Raw genomic sequence first — 14,897 nt, 5'->3', positions numbered from 1 at the left:
GCTAACATGGTGAAACCCCGTCTCTACTAAAAAATACAAAAAACTAGCCGGGCAAGGTGGCAGGCACCTGTAGTCCCAGCTACTCGGGAGGCTGAGGCAAGAGAATGGTGTGAACCCGGGAGGCGGAGCTTGCAGTGAGCTGAGATCCCCGGCAGGGCGACAGAGCCAGACTCCATCTCAAAAAAAAAAAAAAAAAGAAAGTATAGATATGAAGATATGTTTTTGGTAAGAAAGGTTAAAAAGAAAAGATAATACTTTTACATGAGAAAAAACTTTATATGGTAAATTTGTGTAATAAAGCAAAATTTAAGAGAGCAAAAGGACAAAGCAGAAATTCCAAGCATATTGTCAATGGTACGTATTGTCAGAGTACTTTGTGATGAGGTTTGTGAAAAGAAAATTTATGAAAGGAAATTTGCATTTGATCAAGTTGGCTATAATTAAAAGGAAATTACTTATACGTCTTTCTAAAGATTGAGCTTTGATATTAAATTATACTAATACAAAACTAAAATTTTGGTTCCCTGTGTTAGAATAACAAGTTTTTCATCAAGTATCAATTTGCTTTCAGTAAAATTCAGAGGTTCTGAATTTTTAATTGTGAAATCTGTATCTTTTAAAAACTTTTCAGACTTGTATCTCAGAAGTTCAACTTTCATTTTTTTTTTTTTTTATTTTTATTTTTTGAGACGGAGTCTCGCTCTGTCGCCCAGGCTGGAGTGCGGTGGCCGGATCTCGGCTCACTGCAAGCTCCGCCTCCCGGGTTCACGCCATTCTCCTGCCTCAGCCTCCCGAGTAGCTGGGACTACAGGCGCCGGCCACCTCGCCTGGCTAGTTTTTTTGTATTTTTTAGTAGAGACGGGGTTTCACCGTGTTAGCCAGGATGGTCTGGATATCCTGACCTTGTGATCCACCCGCCTCGGCCTCCCAAAACGCTGGGATTACAGGCTTGAGCCACCGCGCCCGGCCCAGAAGTTCAACTTTCACTGTACCTTGCTGCATGTGACTTGCAGGTCACATGTCATTGCCTTCTGTTTTTTTTATCCCTGGGAAAGGTACATCTTTTTGCTTGGCTGGGATGGTAACTTTTCTCCTTCAATGTTTTTATCAATTCCTGTAACTTTTGTTCTGGTTCTAACACTGATGTTAGATGGCCTAACACTAAAATGTTTTATCTTGAAGGTGTAGAAAAGCAATGTTTTCCTTCAGTATAACTTGATTCTGTACTCTTGGGTTTTCTTTATAACCAGGAAACATTCATGTTGTTACTAAGAGTCCCTACTTTGTGTCCCTACTCAAGGTACTAGTTTTCTTGTTTACATTTCTCCACAATAAATTGTACATCATAATCCTGGACAAACTCTTCCTCTGTCTGCTTAAATTCAAGTACCTTTTTCATCAGGTTTGACTTCCAGGTTATCTAACTGGGCTTCTCATGAGAAAAAAGCAATTACACAACAGAAGGTTTTTCTTTTCCTTTTTGGTAACAGGTCTGAAAAAAAAAAAAGATTTTACATTTTATCAAGATAATCCTTGTGTTGTCTTTATTAGGATTTTGGTTACTTAGGAAAACTGAGCTTTAAATGGGTTAAGGTTTTCACAATCATGTAACTTCTATATAGCTTTTGAAGTTTTATGATTATCACTCTGGTTAAATGAATAACTATTATTTAACAGCGACCTGTGATTCTGTTTTGTTTTTCAGATTTTTGTTTTTGTTTTTGTTTTTGTTTTGAGACAGGATCTTGCTCTGTTGCCTAGGCTGGAGTGCGGTTGTGTGATCGTAGTTCACTGTAAACTAGGCTCAAGTGATCCTCCCATCTCAGCCTCCTGAATAGCTGGGACTACTGATGCATGCCAGAACGTCCAGCTAATTAAATTTTTTTTTTCATTTTTTGTTTTAGAGATAAGGTCTTCCTCTGTTGCCCAAACTGGAATGAAGCGGTGCAATCACAACTTGCTGCAATTTTGAACTCTGGGGCTCAAGCAATCCTTGGTCTCCTGAGTAGCTAGGACTACAGGTGTGTGTCACCATAACCAGTTCATTTTTCGTTTTTATTTGTAGATACCAGGTCTCCCTATGCTGCCCAGGCTGGTCTTGAACTTCTGGCCTCAAGCAATCATCTGCCCTGACCTCTCAATGCACTGGGACTACAGGTTTGAGCTACCATGCTGTAAAAACTTTTCATGGAGATGAGATTTTGCTAATGTAGCCCAGGCTGGTCTTAAACACCCGGCCTCAAGCAATCCTCCCACCTCAGCCTCCCAAAGCACTGGGATTACTGGCCTGAGCCACTGTACGCAGCCCATGATTCTCTTTTGATCAAATGTTTCAAATCTTTTGATGTCTTTGGCAGATTTCACCAGGATCGAAATGCTAAAGTATGTTTTTTTGGCTTAAAATTAACTTTGGGATATTCTAGTAGGGCCTCTGGAAACATCAAAGAATGTATCTCTCATTTTGTAGAGATGTTAAATTATTTGGTAAATTGTATGGTAGGCATTGTCAAATAATACTATTAGATCTTCTCTCAGTTACATTTATGGGTGTGTTATTGATATAAGTGTTTCCAAAATCATGAAAATTAATAAAAATATAATATTTTATCAGTCATAATTTTATTATGATTTTTGATTGCTATGTTAAAGTTACATTTGTATGAATATGTTATTAATTTAAATATTCTAAAAAGTATATAAAAGTTATAAAATTCTGATGATCCTGCTGTAACATTATCAGTCATAATTCTTGTTGCATCTACTAGATATCTTAAATGCTACATATAATAGCAATAACTAAATTTCCTGGTCAATTGGAACTTTCATCAGATCTTAATCATGCCTATTCTAAGTTTTTATCATCCGCAGCTGTTGTTTTGAATTCTTCTCTAAAAGCATTTGCAATCAGCTGTATTCCAAAATTGCTTTTCATGGAAAAGACTAACAAGTACTCTTGAACACTGATTTCTGATAACTTTAGGATAAATGGGCTAAATAAAAACTCCCAGAATTCTAATAAAAGACTGACTCATTCATGAGGATTGCTACATCAACATCAAGCAGAACAAGAAATACAAGGGACTGAACTGATGGGAGCACTAAAATGATTACATAAATTTTTGTTTGAAATATTGCTGATTCTTTTTGTATTTTGTTTTCCAAAGTCAACACTTCCACAGTACATCTCACTACAAAGACATTCCCCAAGGTTAGTGGGTGACCCAAAGTCAATCAGCCCACTCTGTGATTAGCCCACCGTAGTCCTATCCTTTGGTGTTGAGTGTTCCCACAACCTCCAAGGTTTCAAACCTTCCTTTTTCTCTAAGCCCCCTGCAGTAACAACCACTCACTGCAAACACTGGCTGCCACTTCCAAAACTGCAGCTTTTGCCAGTAACTTGTCACCCATTACACATACAAAAGTCAGGTTTTCTCTCACAATACAAAGTAATCCCTGGTACCCCAAAAGCCAAAGAGATCAGGTACTACTTTTAATTACTCTTTTTTTTTTTTTTTTTTTTTTGAGACTGGGTCGTGCTTTTTTACCCAGGCTGGACTGCAGTGGCATTATCTTGGTTCACCGCAACCTCCTTCTTCCGGGTTCAAGTGGTTCTCCGGCCTCAGCCTCCTGAGTAGCTGGGATTACAGGTGTATGCCACTACGCCCAGCTAATTTTTTGTATTTTTTTTGAGACAGAGTCTCGGTCTGTCACCCAGGCTGGAGTGCAGTGGCCGGATCTCAGCTCACTGCAAACTCCACCTCCTGGGTTTACGCCATTCTCCTGCCTCAGCCTCCCGAGTAGCTGGGACTACAGGCGCCCACCACCTCGCCCGGCTAGTTTTCTGTATTTTTTTTTTAGTAGAGACGGGGTTTCACCGTGTTCGCCAGGATGGTCTCAATCTCCTGACCTCGTGATCCACCCGTCTGGGCCTCCCAAAGTGCTGGGATTACAGGCTTGAGCCACCGCGTGCGGCCAATTTTTTGTATTTTTAGTAGAGATAGGGTTTCACCATGTTGGCCAGGCTGGTCTTAAACCCCTGACCTCAAGTGATCTGCCTGCCTCGGCTTCCCAAAGTGCCGGGATTACAGGTGTGAGCCACCATGCCCAGCCTTTAATTCCTCTTATAACTCTTCATTATTTAACAATTTGGTTTCCTCTATGACAATATAAACTGCAATTTATAAATTAATAGGATCAGATTTCAAAAAAAATTCTTGAACCTAATAATTCAATCTTATCTTTTAATTCTAAATACATTTTCCCTTTTTTTTTCTTTGAGAGAAGGAGCTATGAATATTATATAATCTACAATCCTTTTTGTAATGTCCAGGATTTTTGCAGTAATTGCAAAGCAGAGGATTAGATTGGTTTTGGAACTTACTAGGTTGGACAATTGTTTTAGTTGCAAGCTCATGATCTTTTTAGCTTTTCCTCTTTGTTTGACTTTTTCTTTTTCTTCCTTAGGTAGAGTATGGGATATTTGATCAGCAAAATTAACTAGCTCATGAGTTTGAGAGGCAGTCCAACTGGGGTATTATCTCTTTGTTACAAATGCCAGTTCTTTATCTGATCCATTTACTAAGTTTTAGTTAAGGAGAACATCATTTTGGTAAGTTAGCATACATTTATTCTGATAGGTCTGAATATTGTTTAAATGTTTTTTTTTTCCACACTCTCATAGTATAACATTACAGGCTCATCAAGATTTTGTTGGTATTGTTATATTTTGTTCCAATTAACTACTTTTGGAAAATGAAGGGGATAGGATTTAGCAAAGCTTTGGCAGTATTGCAGGCCCATTCATGATCTGCTTCAGAAAATTTATGGAAGTCCTTTAAACAATTTCTCCAATTTGCCTTTGCTATCCAATCTTTGGCTTTACTTTCAGACACTAACATGCAAATCACTTGGTATAAACCAGAGAATCTGGGATTATAAGCTCAAACATTTAAATCACATTTTCTAGCAAATTCAGTGGGGTCCTGAAGAGGATATGGGAATTTTTAAATTATGCCTTTAAGTTCTACTTTTGACCACGGTTGATATATCAAGTCAGGTGCTCCTCTAATGGACACAAGGTATTTCCAAAATGGAGCCAGAACAGCAGAAGGAGGAAGAAGAGGAAGAAGAGGTAAATCTGGACAAGGAAGTTCTGTCAAAAGAGAAGGAGGAGGCCAGCTCACACCTGTAATCCCAGCACTTTGGGAGGCCAAGGCAGGCAGTTCACCTGAGGCCAGGAGTTTGAGACCAGCCTGGCCAACATGGCGAAACCCTGTCTCTACTAAAAAATACAAAAATTAATCGAGCATGACGCATGCCTGTAATCCCAGCTACTCGGGAGGCTGAGGCAGGAGATGTGATTCAACCTTAGGGTGGGGGTGTGTGTGTGGAGGTTGTAGTGAGCCGAGATCACGCCACTGCACTCCAGGCTGGGCGACAGAATGAGACTCCATCTCAAAAAAAACAAAAAAAACAAAAAAAAAAGAAAGAGAAACAGGAGCTGAAGGAGGGGGAAGAATTTTAGCAGTATTTTTAAATTCACAAACTGTTTTGTACTTTTGTCTTACTCTTGCAGAGAACTGGCTTTATCACAACCTCTTTTAGAGGTTTCTAAGTACCGTTGAAAATAGCTCCCAGTTATTTTCTTTTCTTTTAGAGCCGACTGTTACTAATGGATCATGCAGATAGACTAGTTTAGGTGTTTCAAAGGTACCCCGTTTTGGCCATTGTAACTTGGGGTCATCTTGAGTAATATGAGATCCATTTTTCTAGATATTTGCATGAGGAGGTGCTGTGAGTATTAAACATGAATCCAGCTGGTGTTTCTAGTGGTGGATCTCTACTTCAGGAGGAAGACTCAGTTATAGAAGTAAGGTTGCCTATAACTAAGACTTTCCTTTTGAATGGCCAAAAAGACCTAGCAGGAGGAATTTTGATCACTCAAGAAGAAAAGTTTAAATTTGTCAATTGAACTGAGCTTCACAATCTGGCCAGTTTTAAAGACTTTCTTTTTTCAGTGATAAACTGGTATCTTCCTGACCAAAATTCTGAATGAGAGAAAAGTTTGAAAAGCTCTAAGGTGTAATTCAAATAAGACCTTAATATCAGAGAAAAAGTGAAACTTAAAAATCTGTGATCACCAAAATCACTAAAGAACAACAAATGAAATTCCTACCAAACAGCAGAGTTTCAATTTCAGCCCTATCAATTTAGGAATGTGTATAGGCTCAAATAATGTCTCAATCCTCAAGCAAGCCAGGAAGATTCAAACTTGAGAGGGGCCTTTCCAGGGATCATTGTTGACTCCAGAAGGTTGGATAAACTATTGGCACCAGGTCTTCAGTTGTCAGTGAAGTGACAGTGATCACTGGAGGTCTGCTTCAAGTCCCGTTTGGGTCACCAAAATGTCAACCTTAAGTAATGAGATACAGAAAATATGATTAAGCATAGAGTTTCTTTGAGCTCAAAGTTTGAAGATGGCCACCCAAAAGCATAGATTCAAGTTTCCCTGAATACACACTTCTATTTGCTGTAATTACAAGTAGTTTAAACATTTTTAAAAAATAATTAGACAGGGTCTTGCTGGGCCTGAACTCCTGGCCTCAAGCAATCCTCCTGACTCAGCTTCCCAAAGTGTTGGGATTTTAGGCATGAGCCACTGCACCCAGCCTTACCAGTGGGTTTGAAAGGAACAAAATTAAAAAGAGGCAATTCCTAAATTGTCTACCAAGATTTTACATTAAAATGACATAAGTTATTGATTGGCTACACATTGTTCTTTGTATCACAAATTTCAGGAACATGAAGGTAATGGGCGAGGCAGCTAGTCAAGAACAAAATGCCTTTAAACAATTGACTGGGTGCAGGGGGCATGACTGAAGCTCTATACTCATGTCTCTCTGGGCCTGATACATTTTGCACACCTCACATAGATCGGATCGCTCTGAGCTATTTCTCTTTTTCTCAGGGATTATAGTATTTTTCTCATAGGGGTTTCATAAAGATTAAACAAGAAATAGCAAATTGCATATAGTGTCTAGTACAGAGTAAGTGTTCAATAACAGTTATGATGAAATGATTGCAGTAATTGAGAAGAGAAAGGAGAAATAGGAGAGAGGAGTAAAATTCCTTAAGAAGGTAAAGATGTATGCCCTCCTAAGCGCAGGTAGTGGAATTAACTCTGCATTCACCAGGGAATAGGAAACTTTTCCCTTCACCCTTTAGGGTTCACTGAAAACGGACAAAAGGCAGATTCATAGGAGAAAAGGCATACACAATTTTATTTTCATGTGAATAGCATGGGGGAATCACAGAATGGTGGCCCAACAATGCACTATTATACAGAAGCTTATGTACCTGTTTTCAGAGGGGGGAGATGTACTGACTTGGGAGGTAGGAGGCAGCTGATATAGAAAGGCAAAGAACAGGTCGGGCATGGTGGCTCACGCCTATAATCCCAGCACTTTGGGAGGCCGAGGTGAGCGGATCACCTGAAGTCAGGAGTTTGAGACCAGCCTGGCCAACAGGGTGAAACCCTGACTCTACTCAAAATACAAAAATTAGCTGGGTATGGTGGTGGGCATCTGTAATCCCACCTACTCAGGAGGCTGAGGCTAGAGAATCACTTGAACCCAGGAGGTGGAGGTTGCAATGAGCAAAGATCACACCACTGCACTCCAGCCTGGACAACAGAGCAAGACTCCATTTCAAAAAAAGAACCAGAGCTGCACAGAAACAAAGTCTGTCTTATTATGTAGATAAAGTCCCTGGGAAGTCTCTCGGTGCTGCTCTCAGAAGAACAGATGAAAAGTCTGTCTGGGTGTGGGGATGACCCCCAGTCTCTTCTCTTCTCTGGTGGTTGATCTTTCCTGGTTATTTGATGAGATTCCTAGGGAGGGAGTCTTAAGACAATTGTATTCAAACTTTCTTCTTCAGATAAGAAATTCCAGAAAGAATCTTTCTTATTTATTTTTTTATTTTTATTTTTTTGAGACAGAGTCTCCCTCCGTTGCCCAGGCTGGAGTGCAGTGGCAGGATCTTGGCTCATCGCAACCTCCCTCTCCTGGGTTCAAGCGATTCTCCTGCCTCAGGCTCCTGAGTAGCTGGGATTATAGGCACCCACCACTACCATGTCTGGCTAATTTTGGTATTTTTAGTAGAAACACGGTTTCACCATATTGGCCAGGCTGGTCTCGAACTCCTGACCTCAGGTGAGCTGCCCACGTAGGCCTCCCAAAGTGTTGGGATTACAGGTGCGAGCCACCATGCCTGGCCAAGAGTCTTTCTTAGGGTGCTTCTGGAAACAGGATCAGAGAGACAGGAAGGTGGGAGAAGGGGCATAGAGAAAGACCTTTCTTCTCAGGCTTATTTTTGAGGATTTTCAAAAGCACTCAACATGGCTATATTTGGAGAATCATTTCTGTGCCCCAATACAGGGAAGAAAAGGGAGAAATACACTAGATATGGATTTTTTTTTGAATTTTTATTTTTTGAGATGGGGTCTTACTTTGTCACCCATGCTGGAGTGCAGTGACACAATCATGGCTCACTGCAGCCTTGACCTCCTGGGCTCAAGTGATCCTCCCACCTCAGCCTCCCAAGTAGCTGAGACCACAGGTGTGCACCACCACATCTGGCTAAATTATTTTTATTTTTTTGTAGAGATGGGTCCTCCTTATATTGCCCATGCTGGTCTCAAACTCCTGGGCTCAAGTGTTCCTCCTGCTTTGGCCTCCAAAGTGTTGGGATTACAGGCGTCAGCCACTGCACCTGGCCTAGATCTAGAACCCAAAGCACTTGGCAACTTGAGAATAAGAAAGAGCAGTCAAAGTTGATTATAAAATTTTGAGGCAAGCTGGGTGTGGTTGCACCTGAGTAGTTGGAACCTGTAATTCCAGCTATTCAAGAGAGCACCTTGAGTAGGTGGAACCTGCAGTAATTCCAGCTACTCAAGAGGCTAGAATATCTATATTCCAGATAAGAAATTCCAGAAAGAGCCTTTCTTATTTATTTATATTTTTTGATTTATTTATTTTTATTTTATATGTATACATATTTGATGCTAACTACAAGAGTGGTGTCAATAACAAAAGCAGAGAAGTAGTTTTCTCTATTTTTTTGGACTACTCTGATGGGAAGATAATACATTTTATTTCAAGTGTTAAAGTAGGAAATGCTTATAAGACATCCAGATGGAGATATTAAACAATGAGAATGAAGGCCAGAAGAGATCAAAAAAGGACTTGAAACTGGAGACAGATTTGAAATCATCTACTTGGTGTTAATAATGACACTGTGGGAGCAAGATAATTTATTAATTTTGTATTGCTAGTGTATTCTGTACATGCTGGTCTTGCACATAGTAGGTGTTCAATGAACATGTTTTATTGTTGTCATTGAAAAAGAAAACAGAATTATCTAGATAATCTACATTTAGGAGAAGAATGAGGACTTGATTGAGGACCCAAAGGATGACCAAGAAGAGGTGCAGGAGAAAACCCAGAATTCTGCAGTGTCTTGGCGATGCAAGTGTCAGAGGCATTTGAACCAGAGCTACTCCATCTTGAGTGAGGGCTAAGAAAAGTGAGGCTGGGACTTGTTGGGCTGCATTCCCAGGAGGGTAGGTATTCCTAGCCGCTACATTAATGGAACAGATTAATAACGTTTACTAAACAGACCCAGACTCAGGAATGTCCTGATATGCTGAAAACAAAAGCACTCCTAATTTTGCTTTAAAGATAAATAATATCAATTCTTGCAAAATACAGTAATTAAGAAAATCAATTTTTTAAATCACAAACCCTTCTAGCAGAGCAAATCTCCCCGTGTGTGTGTGTTTTTGTTGTTGTTGTTGTTGTTATCCTATATATAAATAAGCATTGTACCTAGGGGTGGGCGCGTTCCTCCTCTTACTTTCAGAAACGCTCTACTCTGTCTATAGAGTAGCTATTCTTTCACCACTTTACTTCCTTAATAAACTTGCTTTTGCTTTGCACTGGCACTGTGGACTGGCCCCAAATTCTTTCTTCAGTGAGATCCAAGAACCCTCTCCTGGGGTCTGGATCAGGAGCCCTTTCTGGTAACATAAGAGAAATTCATGAAGGAGAGGGTGGTCTACAGTGTGAAATGCCAATGAGAGATTAAGGACTCTGCGGACTGAGAAACTTTTTGGAATTGGCCAATTCTTAAAAATATAAGCTCCATGAGGACAGATGTTTGTTTAGAGGCAGGATCTTACTTATTGCCCAGATTGGAGGGCAGTGGCTATTCACAGGCACCATCACAGTGCACTGCAGCCTCAAATCCCTAGGCTCAAGTGATGCTCTTGTCTCAGCCTCACAAGTAGCTGGAACTACAGACATGTGCCTGGGCTTCTGCTGAGAGCAGATATTTTTGACTGTTAGAAGACTGTCTGTAACATTGTAGGTGCTCAACAATAAATACTGTGAACAAAAATTTCCGAAAAGGAATTTAGAAGAAAGAGAGTATTCCAATGAACAGTTTGCAAATTGGGGAGACATAGCCTTTGGCACAAAAGGAAGGTACATTCCAGAGAACAAAGGGAGGGGTTGTTTTTATACAGAAAGTACCTACCCAGGTTCCCATGCTCCTCCATTTATGCAAATGAAAGATGCAAACTTGCTTAGTTCTGATTGGTTGATGTTTGCTGAGTTTTGGTTGGTTGACACAGGTTACAGCTTATTGGTTGGTTCAGGAGTATAAACAGGAACTGGCAGCTATGAAAGCTGCAAAGTTAAGCAAAAGCCTGTAAGGAACTCAGAGTACATGTATGATCTTTAATCAGCAAATGGCCAATTGGCTCTGTTTTCAATTCAGGCCCAGTTAGACACTAAGGATTTATCTTGAAGGATTGGCTTTTTCAGGTTTCACAATGCAGAACAAATGAACTGATGATATTTCAGAAAACACTTTCAGAAAACTGTTGGGCACAGAAGCCAAATCTTAAGGAATAAATAGAGTTGCCACTTTCCTAAAAAATATCCTACTATTTCTCATCTGTTTTCCCCATGTAGTCAGAGTGATTTAATGCAGTTGTGTGATAATGGCTCACTGCAGCCTCGACCTCTCAGGCTCAAGCTATTATCCTACCTCAGCCTCTTAAGTAGCTGGGACTACAGGCATATACCACTATGTCTGGCTAATTTTTAAATTTTTTTGTAGAGATGGGGTCGCGCTATGTTGCCCAGGTTGGTTTTGAACTTCTGCGCTCAAGTGATCCTCCTGCCTTGGTTTCCCACAGAGTTGGGATTATGGGTGTGAGCCACTGTGCCTGGCCAGAATGACTTTTAAAAAATTAAATCATCAGATCATGTAACTTGCCTTCTGAAAATGTTTCAGTGGATTCCCTTTGAACTTAAGATTTAAAAAAACAAAACAAATCCACATTGCCTGAGACCACGAACTCTGCACAACCTGGCCTATATTTTCAACTGTACTGCATACCACTTTACTTCTCCTGCACTACACTCCAGCCACGACCTTTAACCAGAGAAGAGAGACAAGTTCTCACCTTTCCCTTCTATTCCTTTGTCATACCAATCTTCTTCCTGCATTAGGATATTTGCATATGGTTCCCTTTGTTTAGAATATGCCATCCCATCCTTCTTATCCTCAGGTTTCTGTTCAATTGTCGTTATCACCTCCCCAAAGGGTTCTCATTCCTGTGTACTTGGTTTAAAGTAGTCCTTCCCTCAGCCCTCATTGCTCTCAAGTGACCTTGCTTTGTTTCCCTCATAGGACTTGCTTTATGTCCCTCATAGGACTTCATACAGTTTGGAATTACCTTGTCTATTTGTTCATGCATTTATAATCTGTCTCCTCCCACTAGGATATAAACTATGTAAAGAGAGAGAACATGCAAACTGGGAGAAGAGTAACTGATGAATAAAATTTGAGGAAAAGCAAAAAGGGATGAGATGAAGAACTCAAAGGGAGAAATGAGAGTACCTTTCTTTCTCAGAAAGAAGAGCCAAGAACATGGAAGAGAGCAGAAACATTGGGGAGTCTGAGGTGGAACACGTTGTGTAACCTGACAAGTTATTTTCCCATCAGTCTTTAATTACATAGTTAAATTGGCTGTGGGAATAGCAGCAAACTATTTGATTTTAGGTTGCTAGCTGGCTCTGGAAGACATGCATGTGTATGTGGTGGAGAAAATCCTTTTCCAGATTCTTTTTTCCTTGTCTTTACTAGGCTGAACAAGAAGAATCAGTGGCCATATTATATATGTAAAAAGGGCTTTGGGAACTGCAAAGGTCTTTACAGATGCGGTTACTGTTATTTTACTTTGTGCATGATTCTAAAGGAGGTATGCACTGTCTGAAGCGCCAGGAAGGAGCATACGAGTGGATGTCCATGATGGCTCCAAAGGGACTTCAGCAGTTTTCCTGAGAAACAGTGAGTTCAGATTTACACAGTATTTGTTTTTTATCACAGGCTTTGAAATGACTAAGCATTAAATTCACATAACCCTGCTGTGAAACACATTATAATAATGTTATTATAACCCCATTTTCTGTTGAAAGATAGAAATAAGATTTGTTCCAGACTAAACAGGAAGTCAGTAATAAGATTAAAGTTACTGGTTAATCTAGGCTTTCTGATTGTGCATACATTACATCTTTTAAACACATAAGGTTCAGGATGACAACTACCAGCAGCATGATTGGTGTTCTCTTCTATTCCCTCCCTCTACCCTTACCCCCACAGTAGTGTAGACAACCAAGGTGATATGGTTTGGATTCGTGCCCCCCCACCCCAATCTCATGTTGAATTGTAACCCCCAGTGTTGAAGGAGGGGCCTGGTAGGAGGTCACTGGATCATGGGGACAGATTTTCCCCTTGCTGTTCTCATGATAATGAGTTCTTATGATCTGGTTGTTTAAAAGTGTGTAGCACCACTGGGCATGGTGACTCATGCCTGTAATCCCAGCACTTTGGGAGGCTGAGGCGGGTGGATCACTAGGTCAGGAGTTCGAGACCAGCCTGGCCAACATGGTAAAACCCCGTCTCTACTAAAAATACAAAAATTAGCTGGGCGTGGTGGTGCATGCCTGTAGTCTCAGCTACTCAGGAGGCTGGGGCAGGAGGATCGCTTGAACCCAGGAGGTGGAGGTTGCAGTGACTGAGATCATGCCACTGCACTACAGCCTGGGTGACAGAGTGAGGCTCCATCTCAAAAAAAAAAAAAAAAAAGTATGCAGCACCTCCTCCTTCACTCTCTTCCTCCTGCTCCAGCCATGTAGGACGTGCCTGCTTCCCGTTTGCCTTCCCCCATGATTGTAAGTTTCCTGAGGCCTCTCCAGCCATGCTTCCTGTGTAGCCTGTAGAACTGTGAGCCAATTAAACTTATTTTCTTTATAAATTACCCAGTCTCAGGTAATTTTTTATAGCAATGTGAGAACAGACTAATACAAAAGGCATGTGTGTATGGTATGTGAAAGACAGATGAAGAAAATATTAAATATGAGTATTTATAACTATATATAACTATAGTTTATAACTAGTAGCAAACTAGTGCTGCTTTCTAGTATTTGGGATTGCAGATTTTCTTTGCGTGACTGTGCTTCCCTGGGAGATGCTGGCACAGAGCTGTGTGTCACGGGAAGGGGAAGTTGGCAGTGGGTAGGCGCTGCAGAGTGCTCATGAAGAACCTTCCTGGGCTGCTGATTTAGAGGTTGGGGAGAGCAATGGTGAATGAGGGTGATGATTTAGCTACTACCACAGAGAGTGAAGATAGTTAATGATTTGTAGTAAATAAGGCTGGAAGAGGCCCACAGGAAACTTTCATAAAAGATAAACGTTCCTTGTCTTCAAAATATTTACAGTTGGTACTATGCTTTTCTTCCCTTCTCTTGTATATTTCTTTAAAAAATATAATTTGTCATTTTGAAATAGGTCTAGAAAAGTCGATGTCCTATGAGGGTCAAGTGAGGGCCTGACTGAAGCACTGAAGGTTTGGCTCTTCCCATGAGTAACCCTTTACTTCTGATGATGTAGATAAATGACAATATAGATAAATTGGGAGCCAAAGGGTTTTCAGGAATTAGTAATGCTGTGGTAAGCAAACTGTGGGTAGAATTGTGGCAGTGGTTGCGTATGAGGGTGCTGAGAGGGGGCACTTCTGTGTGCCTGCTCAGTTCTCTGGGTGGGGGACTGCCACGAGTTCAGGTGCCACTCAGGCAAGCTCCCAAAGCAGCTATACTTGCCTACTTCCTAACAGCTTGGGCAGCTTGGGAGCTCTGCAGAGTACACATAGGCCCTTGGACCCTCACTTTTATTTTTTTCTTTCAATTTTTAATTTTAGGCTCAAGGGGTACATGTGCAGGTTTGTTACAGGGGTAAATTGCATGCTGTGGGGGTTTGGTGTACAGATAGCCTTGTCCCCCAGGTAATCAGCATAATACCCTATAGGCAGTTTTTTCATCTTCACCCTCCTCCTACTCTCCACCCTCAAGTAGGCCTCAGTGTCTATTGTTCCCTTCTTTGTGTCCATGGGTACTCAGTGTTTATAATTCCACCTGTAAGTGAAAACATATGGTATTTGATTTTCTGTTCCTGCATTAATTCATTTTGGATAATGGCCTCCAGCTCTATCTGTGTTGCTGCAAAGGACATGCTCTCACTCTTTTTTGTGGCTGTGTAGTATTCCATGGTGTATATGTACCACATTTTCTTTATCCAGTCCACCACTGATGGGCATCTAGGTTACTTCCACGTCTTTGCTATTGTGAATAGTGCTGTGATGAATATACACGTGCATGAGTCTTTTTTTTTTTTTTTTTTGAGGCAGGGGTCTCACTCTATTGCCCAGGCTGGAGTGCAGTGGCATCATCTTGGCTCACTGCAACCTGACTCCCAGGCTCAACTGATCCTAC

General features: G+C 40.8%; 1 pseudogene; it reads right to left on the bottom strand.

The window, feature by feature from the left end:
* The window catches only part of LOC105512558, a 19,015-nt pseudogene extending 6,638 nt beyond the window's left edge, over positions 1-12,377 (bottom strand).
* Between the last annotated feature and the right edge of the window lie 2,520 nt (positions 12,378-14,897).

This window comes from Colobus angolensis, unplaced genomic scaffold (assembly GCF_000951035.1).
Source record: "Colobus angolensis palliatus isolate OR3802 unplaced genomic scaffold, Cang.pa_1.0 Scaffold214, whole genome shotgun sequence".
Taxonomy (NCBI): domain Eukaryota; kingdom Metazoa; phylum Chordata; class Mammalia; order Primates; family Cercopithecidae; genus Colobus; species Colobus angolensis.
This window is presented reverse-complemented; position numbering and strand designations above follow the sequence as displayed.